The sequence below is a fragment of the Typopeltis vanoorti genome, chromosome 8 (assembly GCF_054136105.1).
Source record: "Typopeltis vanoorti isolate ZY-2024b chromosome 8, IOZ_Tvanoo_1.0, whole genome shotgun sequence".
Classification (NCBI taxonomy): Eukaryota; Metazoa; Arthropoda; class Arachnida; order Uropygi; family Thelyphonidae; genus Typopeltis; species Typopeltis vanoorti.
The window spans coordinates 60187983-60201839 of NC_143556.1; positions in this window are offsets into that span (position 1 = coordinate 60187983).

Here is a 13857-nt window from a genome sequence, read left to right on the forward strand (position 1 = left end):
GCCCACTCTTCATGGTATGAAATGTGTATTTTGTACCACAGTCTGGAGGCTAAGTACATATTGCAAATCCTAGCTTTGCTTCTCACGGAAAGGTGTCTATTTCGCATATTATTATCATTTTTTTAAATATGGCTTCATACCACTCTTTCTATTGATCTACGTATGTGTCTAGCAAGAAGTTTTTTATCAACATTCCGGCGGGTATTTTTGTTTCCTTTTTCCAGTCGCTAACCACCAAACAGCAAGACTTCGCCACGTTCACCCTAAGCGCTGAAGTCTTTGCAAAGAAGTCCAATATTGTTTTATTGTTTCCTCCATGGATTTTTCATTTTCTAGTGTGAGTGTTATGTCGTCTGCATAAGCTAGTAATTTTGCTTCACTTTATCCATGAATATTTGTTCCTTGAATTTGTTTATTTGTGTTTATTGCTCTGATTAGTGGTTAGATTGCTAATACAAAGAAAGCTATAGAGAGAGGGTTCTCTTGTCGTACGGAACAATTGATTTGGACAGGTGTGGAGAGTTTTTTATTTATGATTATACGACTTTGGGCATTTTCATAAAATATTTTTAACCAGTTCCTAAAGTCCAAATCCTAATTCTTTTGCTACTTCAAAGATGTATTCATGACTCACTGTGTCAAAAGCTTTCTCTTTCGATGTCTAGACTTAATAATATGCATGGTCAGTTGGTCAATTGATAGTATTCGTATATATATTTAATATGTGTAATGGTATCTGTTATATTTCTTCCTTTAACAGCGCATGCTTGATTAGGCGATACAAGTTTCTGTAGACATCTCTATTCTGTGTGTGTGGATTTTTGAGATTATTTTATAATCAGTGTTTAACAATGTTATACCTCTCCATTTTTTTAAATCTTTCAGTTTTTCTGGATCGGAAACTTTTGGTATTAATGTGATGTATCCACAGTTGAAGTTTTCTGGTTTTACCTATGTTTCTAACATTTGTTTAATCATCCTCATAAACAAGTTTTCAAACTTCTGAAAGTATCTTTTGTAGAATTCGCCAGTTAAACCATCTGCTCCGGGAGAATTTCCTTTCGGGAGAAGCTTTATTGTATTTTTGCACTCCGATATTGTAATGGAGCATCAATCTTTTCAGCCTCCATTTTAGTTATCTTAGGTAGAAATGACGTGAATTTATTTCGTTCAATGGTAACATTTTTTTACTGTGAATAGAGGTGTAAAGTGTTTGTGGGAAACCCTCAGTCATTCTGCATCTTCTTGCAATGTTTCCCCTTCATAATGCAGAGCCTTTATCCTTCTTTCGTTGCTGTCTCTTTCGAACAGCCAGGCAGTGGATGTTTTTGCCTTCATCATTTTGTACAGCCTTTAAACACGCCCGTAGCCATGCACCTTCTATTTCCTTGCATTGTAATTCTTTTATTTTATTTTTTAATCGATTTATTTCTGCTTTTACTTGTTTTTTTGTTCTGTCTGAGTAATATAAGCTAGATAACATTTTAAGATCTCCTTCCTGTTCTCTCTTTTGCTGATTCTTTATTTTACTTCCTATTCGGATAGCTGCCTGTTTGATGTTAATTTTAATATTTCCCACGCACTGATTGCGTTTTTATATTTTTGAGCTTCTACTATTATATTTTCTACTTCCCTATTAAATTCACTTTCCTCTGATAGCTTTTCATTGAATTTCCATAATGGAAAGTTCCGATTAAAAAAAGCTTTTAGTTTTTCTTTTTGCGAATACTGAAGTTTAGCCGTCTACTATGTAGTGATCATTGAATATGACTGGACTATGTTCAACATTCATTACAGTTATTCCTCGATAGATTGGAAGGTAAATTCTGTCTGTTCTAGATGCATTAACCGGAGCGAAGTGGATGAATTCTTTTTTCATCGGATATAAAAACCTAAAACCATCACTAAGTCCACAGTCTTTAAAGATGTTAGTGTATTCCTTCTGTGGTACTTCAGTTACTTTCTTTTGGTCTTTTAACTTATTTTCTATAAAATTCATGTCCCCTGCTACTATGGCAATATTTTTTGCAATAGATGATATTTCATTTGTTTCCAAAATATTTTTTTCTTCATGTGTTGTTGATCCATATACATTAACAATTGTGCATACTTTGTTTTCTACAACTATATCTGTTTCTAAAACTTCATGCCTTATGGGTACCTTATGAGAAAAGTAACTGAATGTCTGTTCTGGGGTGCGTTTATTAGATTTATCAGTCCACCACTATTATTTGCAAATTCGTGGGTTAAGATATAATAGACAGTTATTGTTTTTTCAAAATTTTGAATGGGTTCTATAGAGCAAATTTTTTTTCTTGTAGCATTATAATATCTGGAAAGGATTTAAATATTTGGTTTACTAATAAATTTTGAGTATCCTTATGATTTAGACCATTATAATTTAGGCTCATCACTTTCATGCTGTGTATTATTTATATTATTATTTGTACAGATTTCTTTTTCCTTACTTGCTTTTTTATTTCCTGTTCTTGTGATATCTGGAGTGACTTTTATTTTCATTCTTCTGTGTTTTTGGTTACAAAGGCCACTCGTTTCCACGAGGATATATTCTTTATTTCGCTTTGCATTTTAATGTTTCCAGTGGTTTCCGGAACACACTTTGTTTCTTCATTTTTCTCAATTTGACTTATTTCCATTTCCTGTTCCTGTTCAAATTCTGTCTCCACAGTAGTTATACATTTTGTGTTTTGTTTCTTAATACTTTCGTCCGTTTTTCAAGTTTTCTCAATCTCTTGTTCAGATTCTATTTTCCATGTATTTTATAGTTTGTTTTTTAATGCTTTCTTCATTTTTCATGATTGCTTCAGGTTCTTTTGTGGCATCATCTTTCGGTGTACCTGGACACCTTTTATCATCTTCTGCTTCAGTTTTCTCTTCATTTTTTCCCAGTAGTTTCTGCCACAGAATGAGTATTTGTCTGAATACCTTCCTGTAACATTGCTTTCTTGTCCTGAATCCTTTCTTCTTGTGTCGTAGATTTATTGCTGTTTCATTATCTTGCACGTCATCTTTTAGTTCTTCTATTTCATTAATTTCCTGATCATCCACTTTCCTCCTTAACCCTTTCTGACCTGAATTTTTTTTTCCAAGTGAAAAAATTTTTTCTTTCTATTTATTTTGTCTTTAGGTCAAAAAAAGCAAGAGTATCAAGTATTTTGATGAAAAATACATTTCAGGATAGGAATTCTGACTGACTGATTCCATATGGAATCATTACATTCTGGTAGCAAATATTCAACTTCTGAGCTTATACTCTATAATCCAATATATGCATATTATTCTACTAAGTCATAAAAACCGATATTGGTAAGATTTATACGTATAATACATATCTGTTATTATATTAAAGAAATGGAACTACGACGTACGATATCAATTGGAATCATTCGTCACATAATATGGGCTACGAAAGCCAAGACAGTTAGTGATTCCAATTGGAATCTAGGGCAGAAAGGGTTAAAACCGATGCATATGTGCTTCCTGTACAATTATCAGCACTATATCTGATGCGAAAGCAATTCTTGCATTTTGGTTCCACACATCGCCTTCTCGGATGACCTGTTTTCTTACACCTAAAGCAGGAAGGGGGGGGGGGTCTCCCTGGAATCACCACAATTCCGGTTATCTTCTTTACCCGGATAACACACAGAATTTCCTCAATTTTTACTCCTTCGTTAAATTCTAGAATAACTTTCTTTTTATTCCTGAGAACATGTGCCCAATCATCATTTTTAATCGTAGCGATATTGTCTATAAACTCTATTTTACCATATTTTTCAAAATTTAATGCAACCAATTTGTTTGGCATATGCGGTTGCATCCAGTGCATGATAATTTCTACTTTATGAGAGAATTTATGTTAATAATTTCTCACGTTCCATTTCTCACTTTAATGTTGCCCATTTAGTCAACCATTCCTTAAACGCTAATTTTTTAAAGGATAAAAAGAAAGACATAATTGTAGATCAATTGGCCAAGGTGACATACATCACTTCCTTTCGCAAGACTTTTATAATATCTTCCTCTGTATAAGGACCAAACTTAAGGTAACATTTCAAGATAACTGTTTTTGACCAGTCCATGTCCGAGGGTAGGTATAATGACTTTAAAAGGTCTAAATTACTAATTGCAGAATTTACCGATTTCGTTCCACTAACCGGTGATAAATTCTCTTCGCCATTACTCTTGGTTGACTTGGCCGGTTTAACATTATTATTTCCCATTTTCATGTTTTCTGAATTTGACGATAAATGAGATTCAAAATTACTTACTTTACTTGTTAAATTGACCCTCGCTGTTGATTGCGAATGAACCAGTAACGAATTTACCGATGACCGATGACTGATGTGGCATGATGGATATCAGTCCCACGGACTCCGATCCCTTCGTCGCTATGAAATAATCTTGTATTAAAGATTAGCGAGCACCTGGCTCACCCTATTTAGGGCTGTACGGAGGCACCTGAACCGATAAGCAGAGCTGCTTTCGGGCCCTTATGTTTCCACCTGTCGTGTTCGTCATAGTTAGATGATTCTTGAATGAGTTGATTTGGATGAACAGCAGCTTTGGCAAAATAAGCAGCAGCACTGTTATGGAGGAACGTGGGAATATTAGCATCACGGTGTAAGAGAGCATTTCTGACAAACCACGGAGCGTTAAAAATCATACGGAGGCATTTGTTTTGAATAACTTGTAGCTTTTTGATGTTGGTGGGGGTAGTGTGCCCTATGCCGGTGATCCGTATGTTAACGATGGTCTGATAATTGTTTTACAGATCCATAGTTTGTTTTCAGTGCTGACTTGACTTCTTCGATTGAGGAGAGAATAGAGTTGCACAATTGCAGAGTTTGCTTTTTTGCATGCATAAACTATATGGGAGTTAAAGTTTAAATGATTATCAAGTTGCATGCCTAGATATTTGGTGCTAGTTCTCCATGGGATGGCTGTGTTAAAAAGTTTAACTTCTCCAAAAAGAGACGCTTGTCTTCTTGTGTAGAGAATGGCAGTGCTTTTATCAGCATTTACAGATATTCTCCATTTTCTGAAAAAGTCCTCCAAATTTGTTGCTGCAGTTTGTAAGCGCTGCGTAGCTATATGTGGCCTGAGAGATCTGCTAAGAATTGCCATATCATCCGCATAACTAGCTATAGTGGTTCGTGATGTGCTAGGAACATCAGAAACAAAGATGTTAAACAGCAGCGGTGAGAGCAGCGAGCCTTGAGGGACACCAGCAGTGGTTGTTTTCAATGAGGATCGAATTCCACGCAACTTGACCAGGAATTTACGGTCTTGTAGAAAGGAGTCAATAATTTTAGTAAGGTAAAGAGGGATGTTGGCTGAAAATAATTTATAGATGAGACCTTTGTGCCACACCTTATCAAATGCTTTTGCAACATCTAAAAAGATAGCTCCTGTGTGCTGTTTCCAGTTAAAGCCTGTAGTGATGAATTCAGTCAGTCTGTGAATTTGCTGTGTAGTGCTATGTCCGGTACGAAAACCAAATTGTTCTTTAGGAATTATGTTATTTTTATTCACTTTCTCATTAAGTCGGTTGAGAAAGACTTTTTCTGCGATTTTTCCTAGGCATGATAAAAGACTGATAGGTCTATAGTTCTGTGGCATTTGAGGTGCCTTACCAGGCTTGAGTATAAGGAATATATCAGCTTGTTTCCATCTTGAGGAGAAATAATTTAATCTCAGCATTGCATTAATAATGGCTACTAAATGCATGACAGCTTTGTGTGGGAGGGCTTTAATTGTTTTGTTGGTAATTTCATCTGGACCAGGGGCTTTTTTGTTTTTAAGCTTCTTAATGATTGAGTAGACCTCTTTAGGTGAAGTTGGACAGATATTTTTACGGCTACAAGGCTGCTGAAGCGGGGAGCGTACTCGACGCTGTATTTTCTCTATGAAGACCAGATCCGCATGTTAATTAGGACGGCACTGAAGTTGGAGAGCATCAGCGAAAGCGTCCGCTTTTTCATTATCTTTGTAAACAAGACCTCTTTCTCCGTGAATGGGCTGGATGTTAGAGCGATCCGTACGGAGAGCTTTAGTCAACTTCCACAGAGAATTATCTTCAGTTTTGAGAGAACAAGGTTTTCTTTCCCATTGCTGGTTCCGGTGATTTTTATTGCGTAACGGACTAGGTTGGACGCTCTATTTAGTTCCCGACGGTCTTGCGGAGATAGCGTGTTGTGATAGCGGCGTCTGAGTCTATTTTTGTTCCTGATCAGAGCAAGGATTTCTTCAGGAAGTAAGTTTACTTGAGCTGGGGTGGAAATAGAACAAGCTGCGGATAAGCCAGAGTGTATTTTACATTCAAGATTGCTGACTGTCACGTCGATTTCTTCACGGGAAGAGATAGTAGGTACTGAGTCTATGATAGTGTTCATTTTAGCCTTGAATTTTGCAAAATTAGTGTGGGATTGGCTGGGAATGAGCTCAGGCTCCCCTCCTAAACTTAAAAGTACTGGATTGTGATCTGAGCTAAGTTCGTCAACCACTTGAAGTTGGAATTGATGAGAAATGCTGTTAAATATAGCAATATCCAAAACATCAGGTCTGCCGATCACTCCGTAATGTGTTGGCTCGATCGGGCCTGCAATAACAATATTTCTCTTCAAGGCAAAATTGTAGAGGATCATTCCGTTGTTGTTAAAACTCTTGCTGTTCCATAAAGGATGCTTGGAATTGAGATCTCCTGCTACAATTATTGCTTCAGTGGTGTCTAGTAGCTGAGAGAGATCGGAGGGGAGAAGTGGTTTGCCAAGGGGGTTGTATACAGAATAAATCTTTAAGCTGCCTGCATTGTTGGTATGAATTTCTATGCCTGTCTTCTCGAGGTTAGATGTATTAGTCTTCTTAATCTCATTATAGCGGATGTTTCTTCTGACAAAGATGGCAGTGCCTCCATCTCTAGCATTGCGTCTGTCATTTCTAAGTAACGAGTAGTTTCTGAGTTTGGGATTATCGCAGGGACATAGGTGAGTCTCGTTAATGAGGAGAATATCAATTTGTAAATGATCTGTAAGTTCCTGTAGTTCCAAAATTTTGTTGTTGAGACCATTTACATTCCAGAGTACTATCTGCATAGAGTTAGATGTTGAGGCCGGATTAGTCATTAATCATAGAGAAGATGACCTGAGTATTCCTAAGGAATTTGTTGGTGTCGGCCTGGCTTGGATTTGTTTTGCTAAAGGTCGTTAACATCTCCCCCAGTGAGGCAGCAAGAATTGCTGAGGAGTTTTGACTGCTAGTTGCAGGGAGTACCTCGGTGTTGCGTGAGGAAACCGCCGAAGCATAAGATTTATCTGGCGTAACTACCCGCGCTTTGATTTCAGGCGTAGATCTCATGATACTTTTCTGAATGGATGAGACTGACTCCTGTCTAAACTTTTGGAGGTTGGATGGATGTAGAGAACAACCCTTGTAATTCGCAGGATGTGGGCCGCTGCAGTTCGCACATTTAGCAGGTATGGTCTTTGGCTTGATGCAAGTGTGTGAGGATGGTTGCCACCGCTCTTCACGCATTTGTAGTCTGCTCTGCATAGCATTTGCGCATGCCCATATTTTTGGCAGCGATGGTATTGACCAGCCGATGCCTTTCTTCTCAGTGGCTCAGTCCTGATTATCAAGTTGCAGACTATTCTGAGATCGTAGATTTCTCTCTGATCTTTACTGATCTCCACTAAGACCAGAGGCATGGGACGCTTGTCTGCTCGATACATGCGAGAAATCTTGATCGGCTCCAAGCCTTGTGATCTGAGGTAGCTATCTCTTCTGATGTTATGTTTTCTACCAATCCTCTGATCACTACCTTAAGGTTTTTTTCACTTTTTAGTTGGTAAGTATGGTATGGTAATTTTTGTTCATCCATAAGCATGGTGAGCTGGCGGTAGTCCGTTGTTCCTTCGGGCTGTATACGGACTCCATCATTTTTGTTTTTGGCTGATGAGAACTTGATGTTATTCTTCTTCATCATTTGTGCAAGTGACGACCATTTACCCTTAGATCTCAGGATTACTGGTGGTATCCTCTCTTTGGGGTGTGTCATATCTGTCATATCTGTCTCTGTTCTTGCACCAGATAGCACTGATGTGTCCATTTGATATACTATTTGAGGCTCTGCTGCTGGTGAACTCTTCTTATGCTTTTTTCTGCTGACAACCTGATAGTCTGTAGAGTTATCTGAGTCCACTAGGGCTGGTCATTAACCGGTGACATAATCTCTCTGGTGTAATCTAGAGAAGTGCTGGGGAGAGAGTCAGGGGATTGACAGTCCTCTGTATCCACCTCTTCTATTTGGTGGATTGCCACCTTACCTGGCCATTTCCTTCGTAGAAGGCCTCCAATATGCTTAAAGACACCCAAAAGCTGTTTGAAATCAAGCTCGTCGTATGGAGAGTCCATAGTTTGGCTTGAGAGAAACTAGCAGTTTCCCAGGTAATCCTGAAGACTGAGAGTCTACTAGCAAATCCCGTAGACAGCTTAGAATAAGCGTCTACCAGCAAAAAGTTAGTCTTGTATAGGAGACTATCCTAAAAAACGAGGAAAAAGGAGTTTCAGGAGCTTATTTGGATACAGTGCAGCGATCTACCTCCCTAAAAAAATCATTCAACCACCACTGGTCCTCATTGCGGGTGGGGCCTGCCGGCCATTAGACCTCTGCATATTTCATACAGAGGGGGAGATAGTAGATCACGAACTGCGTTAGTTCCAGTGCAATGCAAGCTTCCCGAAAAACCCTAAATCAACTAGGCAGAGTTTAAAGGAATACGTCCGATCACAGTGACAGCAAAAACCCTCTGATCAGTAACGAATGTACATCGCCGCCGATCAGGTTTAATGGCGAGGAATGTAGCATTACACTCAGTGGCGGCCGGTGAAAATTTTAAGTGGCGTTGCTGCAATATACAAAATAAAATTTTTTAAAATTATTTTTTTCTTAATCAGTAACCAATTTATTAATAAATAAATTTACATGTTAAAAAATTGCTTTATTAAAAATATTTCACCCTCACCACTTACAAACACCAAGAATAAATGTTTCATATCTCACAGAAATAACGCGCATCGATACACGAACGCAAGCGTCGAATACACTGCCCAAACGAGCAGTGTCAAGGAGGATAAAGGAATATCGGCGAGTCTAGCTGCAATTGGCGCTATCATTCTCACACTGCGTTAGATCGCAGTGTATTTGTTTCGTGTAACGATAATTGAAAAAATATAATTCTTTTTATATTTTCAACAGTGACATTCGTCATAATTTAGCCCTGTATCTATAATAAATAAATATGACAATTGACATTTATGTCTTTAGGGGTGAAGCAAGATGCTTGTCATATTACCTGCTATCTGATGCGGTTACAGTGAGGGTAAAATTTATGAGCACTTTGCTCGCCCTGATTGGGCATGGAGATTACGCATCGCTATAGGAGGTTAATATAGCTTTTGGTCTTCTATGTTTGAATATATCTGTTGCCTCGTATGCAGCAGCTTGCTGAACCAAATCGTTGGGGTGCATGGACGTCTTTAGGAAGAACTTAGATGCTAAGGATTGTAGGAAAGAGAAAATATAGGTAATATTTGTATGTCTATAAAGTTGATTGTTTCTAACATACCATGGGGTGTTCAGAATCATTCTCAAGCACTTGTTCTGCACTCGCTGTATTTTGCTAATGTTAGCATTAGAGGTATGGCTCCAGGCTGGAGAGGCATAGGTGATTAATAGGTGATTAATAGGACGAATCGTCATATGGTATAGTTGCAATATGATTCTGTTGCTGAGCTTGCTATTTCTATTAATTATCGGATAAATCTGAGCGACTGCTTTAGATGCCTGTGCGTAAATAGACTTGATGTGTTGGTTGAAAGATAGCTTTTTGTCGAGAATTACACCCAGGTATTTTGTTTCTGTCTGCCAGGGAGTTTTGGAATTGAATAGTAACACATCTCCTGCAGGAGATATTGGCCTTTTCGACAAAAGAATGACTGAGCTTATTGGGGGGTTGACTTCCAATCTCCATTTGGAGAACCAACCCTCCAGCTTTAGAAGATTTTTTGAAGCTTTCTGGTAACGAAGTGGGGTCGGAGAGATCTGGTTAGTATTGCTGTATCGTCTGCGTACAGGGCCAGAATGGAAGACATTGGATTGTGTGGGATGTCCGACATGCATACAGAAAACAGCAATGGTGCCAGTAGGGATCCGTGCGGCACTCCAGCAAAGATATGGCGCTGGGATGAGGTAGAACCATTGATTTTGACTTGTATTGATCTGTTCTGAAGATATGAATGGATTAGATGAACTATTTTAGTGAAGTACCGGCTGAAATAAGTTTGTGTAGGAGTCCAAAATGCCAGATTTTGTCAAATGCTTTGGATAGGTCTAGGAAAACAGCTCCAGTGCACTGGCGCCAGTTATAGCTGATGGTAATGTATTCCACAATTCTGTGGATTTTCCTGATAGTACTATGGTGTTGCCGATAAACAAACTGTCCTTTAGGTCATTTAGCTCATTTACTGAGGTTTTGAGTCGTGAGAGGATGATCTTCTCTACAACCTTACCCAGATTGGAGATAAGACTGATTGGACGATAATTTTGCGGTAGGTGTGGGTCCTTGCCTGGCTTATGTATGGGGATTATATCAGCCAGTTTCCAGATGGAAGGAAAATAGTGAAGTGTTAAGATTGCATTAATTATAATGGTCAGGTGCACTACAGCTTTTAGAGGCAACAGCTTGATCACCCTATTCGAAATGCCGTCTGGTCCAGGAGCTTTATTGTTCTTTTGTTTTTAATAATATCATATAATTCAACAGGTGATGTGGGTGCGATATAGTCAGATCTGGGAGTTTTAGTACGTGTCTGACATGTCTGTGAATTTTATATATGTGATTGAATTCTAGATTTCCATGTGCAGGTTTGCACTGCCCTTCCATATTTCTTGCTATGACCTCCACCTTGTCTGCATCAGTGTGTACAAGGCCCTGATCAGAGAGTATTGGGGAAGAGATTTGCCTTTTTTTTTATGTTTCTTAGAAATTTCTAGACAGAGTGATCAGTAGGCGAGATAGAGGCTAATTTGTCTTCCCATATATGGTCTCTGTGTGCCTTGAGTGCATCTCTTACAGTCCCAGTAAGACTGTTTAGATTTGTTTTATCTTGTGGCGCGCGAGTGTTACGAAATCTTTTTCTGGCTCTGTTTTTCTTCCTGTTCAAGTTCATGATGTCTTCAGGCAGACGACCAGGCTTGTGGATAGAATTGTAGAATGTGGCTACCGTTATGGCGGAGTTAATTTGTTGGGAGAGGCTTTTAACTGCAGATTCTATATCGTCTTTTGTACGAATGTGAGAAACAGGGCCAATACTATCCCTGAACACTTCAGACAATCTTTCCCACGATATATAGTAGTATTGGGTTATGATCAGATGACAACTCATTCAACGATCTTTGGCTGTATTGAAGATTAATGTCCCGCAGGATAACCTATATCCAGGATGTCCACAGTTCCAAACGTACTAAGATGAGTTGGTTCAGTGGGGCATGCTACAACAGCATTGTGTGATCCTACGAAGTTGGAAAGGATGCAGCCGTTCTTGTTGGTGCATCTGTAATTCCATGCAGGGTGCTTGGAGTTCAGATCCCCAGCTATAATGGTGGGTTCTCTGATGCATAACATGGCGTTCAGGTCAGAGTGTAATACAGTTTTTAGGGGTGGGTTGTAAGCAGAGTATATTTTCAGTCTGCTAGCCGAGCTGGAGAACACCTCCACACCAGTGATCTCCAGATTAGTGGTGGAGGATTGTTCACAGAATTGTGCTTGATGTAGTTCTTAATGAAGATGGCAGTATCACCACCTCTGTAAATCAGTCTATCTATTACTGCCTATACAGTCTATCACTTCTGTATAGGCAGTAACCCCTTATTTTAGGGTTATCTGAGGGTCTTAGATGAGATTCACTGATTAAAATAACATCTGGTTGATATCTGTTAGTGAATTCTTGCAGCTTCAGAATTTTGTTTCTTAGGCCATTCGCATTCCATACAATGATCTGCAAAGAGGCTGGAATAAATTTGTTTCCACTTATCAATGAGTGCTGTGATGATGACCAGTGTTTCATGGAGAAATCTTTTGGTGAAAGTTTCTGAAGGGTTTGACAAGCTGAAGTCTTGTAGCATGTTGACTAGAGAGTGATAACAGTTGTTAGATTTATAGGTGCTGATTTGTTTGTACAGGCCACATCAGCAAAACGTCTTGTTTGCTTTTGGTTCACTCTATCTTTGAAGGTCTCTGACTGTGGACGCCGAGCCTCCGGCTGTGATGAAGGGGCTGCTGGTGTTCTTGTACTAGAGGAAGAGGACTGCTTGGCTGTTTCCATCCATCTATTTTTTGGGTGCTGAATGCATCTCTTGTAGTTGGCCCGGTGGGGACCACCGCAGTTGGCACATTTAGCCGGGGTTGTTTTTGTGCAGATATTGGTTGGGTGGTTTGCCCCACATTTCAAGTATTTAAATTCAGCTTTACATAATTTCTGGGCGTGACCAAACTTTTGACACCTATGGCACTGCCCAGAAGATGCCCTTTTTCGGGCTGACTCTGGCTTGACAATGAGCCCACAGATTGTTTTCAAATTGTAGATATTTTTATATATGTTATGGATCTCTACGAGGAAGGACTAACTAATGGGAGATTTGTTGGATATGTACATTCTGCTAACCTTAACAGGAAGTAGATCCTGCAAGTTAAGATCAGCAACTATATCTTCTAATTCAATGTCTTCACAGACGCCACGGAGGATCACCTTTAGATTTTTCTCCGAGCTGAGCGAAAAGGTATAACTCTACTGTATACCTCTATTGTCCATTTCTTTTGTTAGTCAACTATAGTCTATCACCGTTGTAGGATATATCTTTATTCCTTCGACCACATTTTTGGCCTTTACATAGTCAATGTGTAAGTTGGACATTGTTGATCTTAAAGCTGCCCATCTCTGCTTCTCTCGTAATATAATCGGAGGCACCTTTTCTCTGGGAGAGGCAGTGGAGTCCGAAACTTGATCGTGTTGTTCCAATATGTTGTCTTCGAGAGGTTCATCTGTTGTTCTCCGCTTTTTGCGTACGCGAACTTCTTGAAAATCAGAAATAGTGGGGTTTTCCGATTCTGATTGATGTTCCGTAGTCTCCGCGTCAACATTTGTGACACTTACTGGGGAAAACGTATCATAAAGTTTCACCGTTCCTAGCCAATTTTTGTTGAGCAGCTCGCCCAGTCTGGTGAATTCGCGGTATACTTTTTCAAACGTTGTCTCATTTGGCTGCTGTTCCATAGCTGTCAATGTGAAAAAAAAAAAGAAGAAGAAGAAGGAAAAGCTTACGGTGCAGTTGTAGTCTTACAGGCACTGCTGCAGGACTCAGAACTTATTTGGTAAGAGCACTGATTCAAAAATGGCATGGATTTTAAGACATAACAAACGCAAAACTACAACAAATTTGCCGCCTTTTTACATTAGATGATTCTAAGATAACACAAACACTCTAGGCCAATAAATAAATATGTTATTTTAACAGAATAAAATAAGATTTACAAAAAATAGTTCACCCTCACCACGAACACGCACCAATAAAGAATAACGCGTGCAAGCATACACTGCCCAAATAGCAGTGTCAGATTCACTTACGTGCAATGAGAAGCGCAAACGAATATTGGCGAGTCTGGCAGCGATTGGTTGAACGTGATATTATTATTATTATTATTATTATTATTATTATTATTATTATTATTATTATTATTATTATTATTATTATTATTATTATTATTATTATTTCGGGCG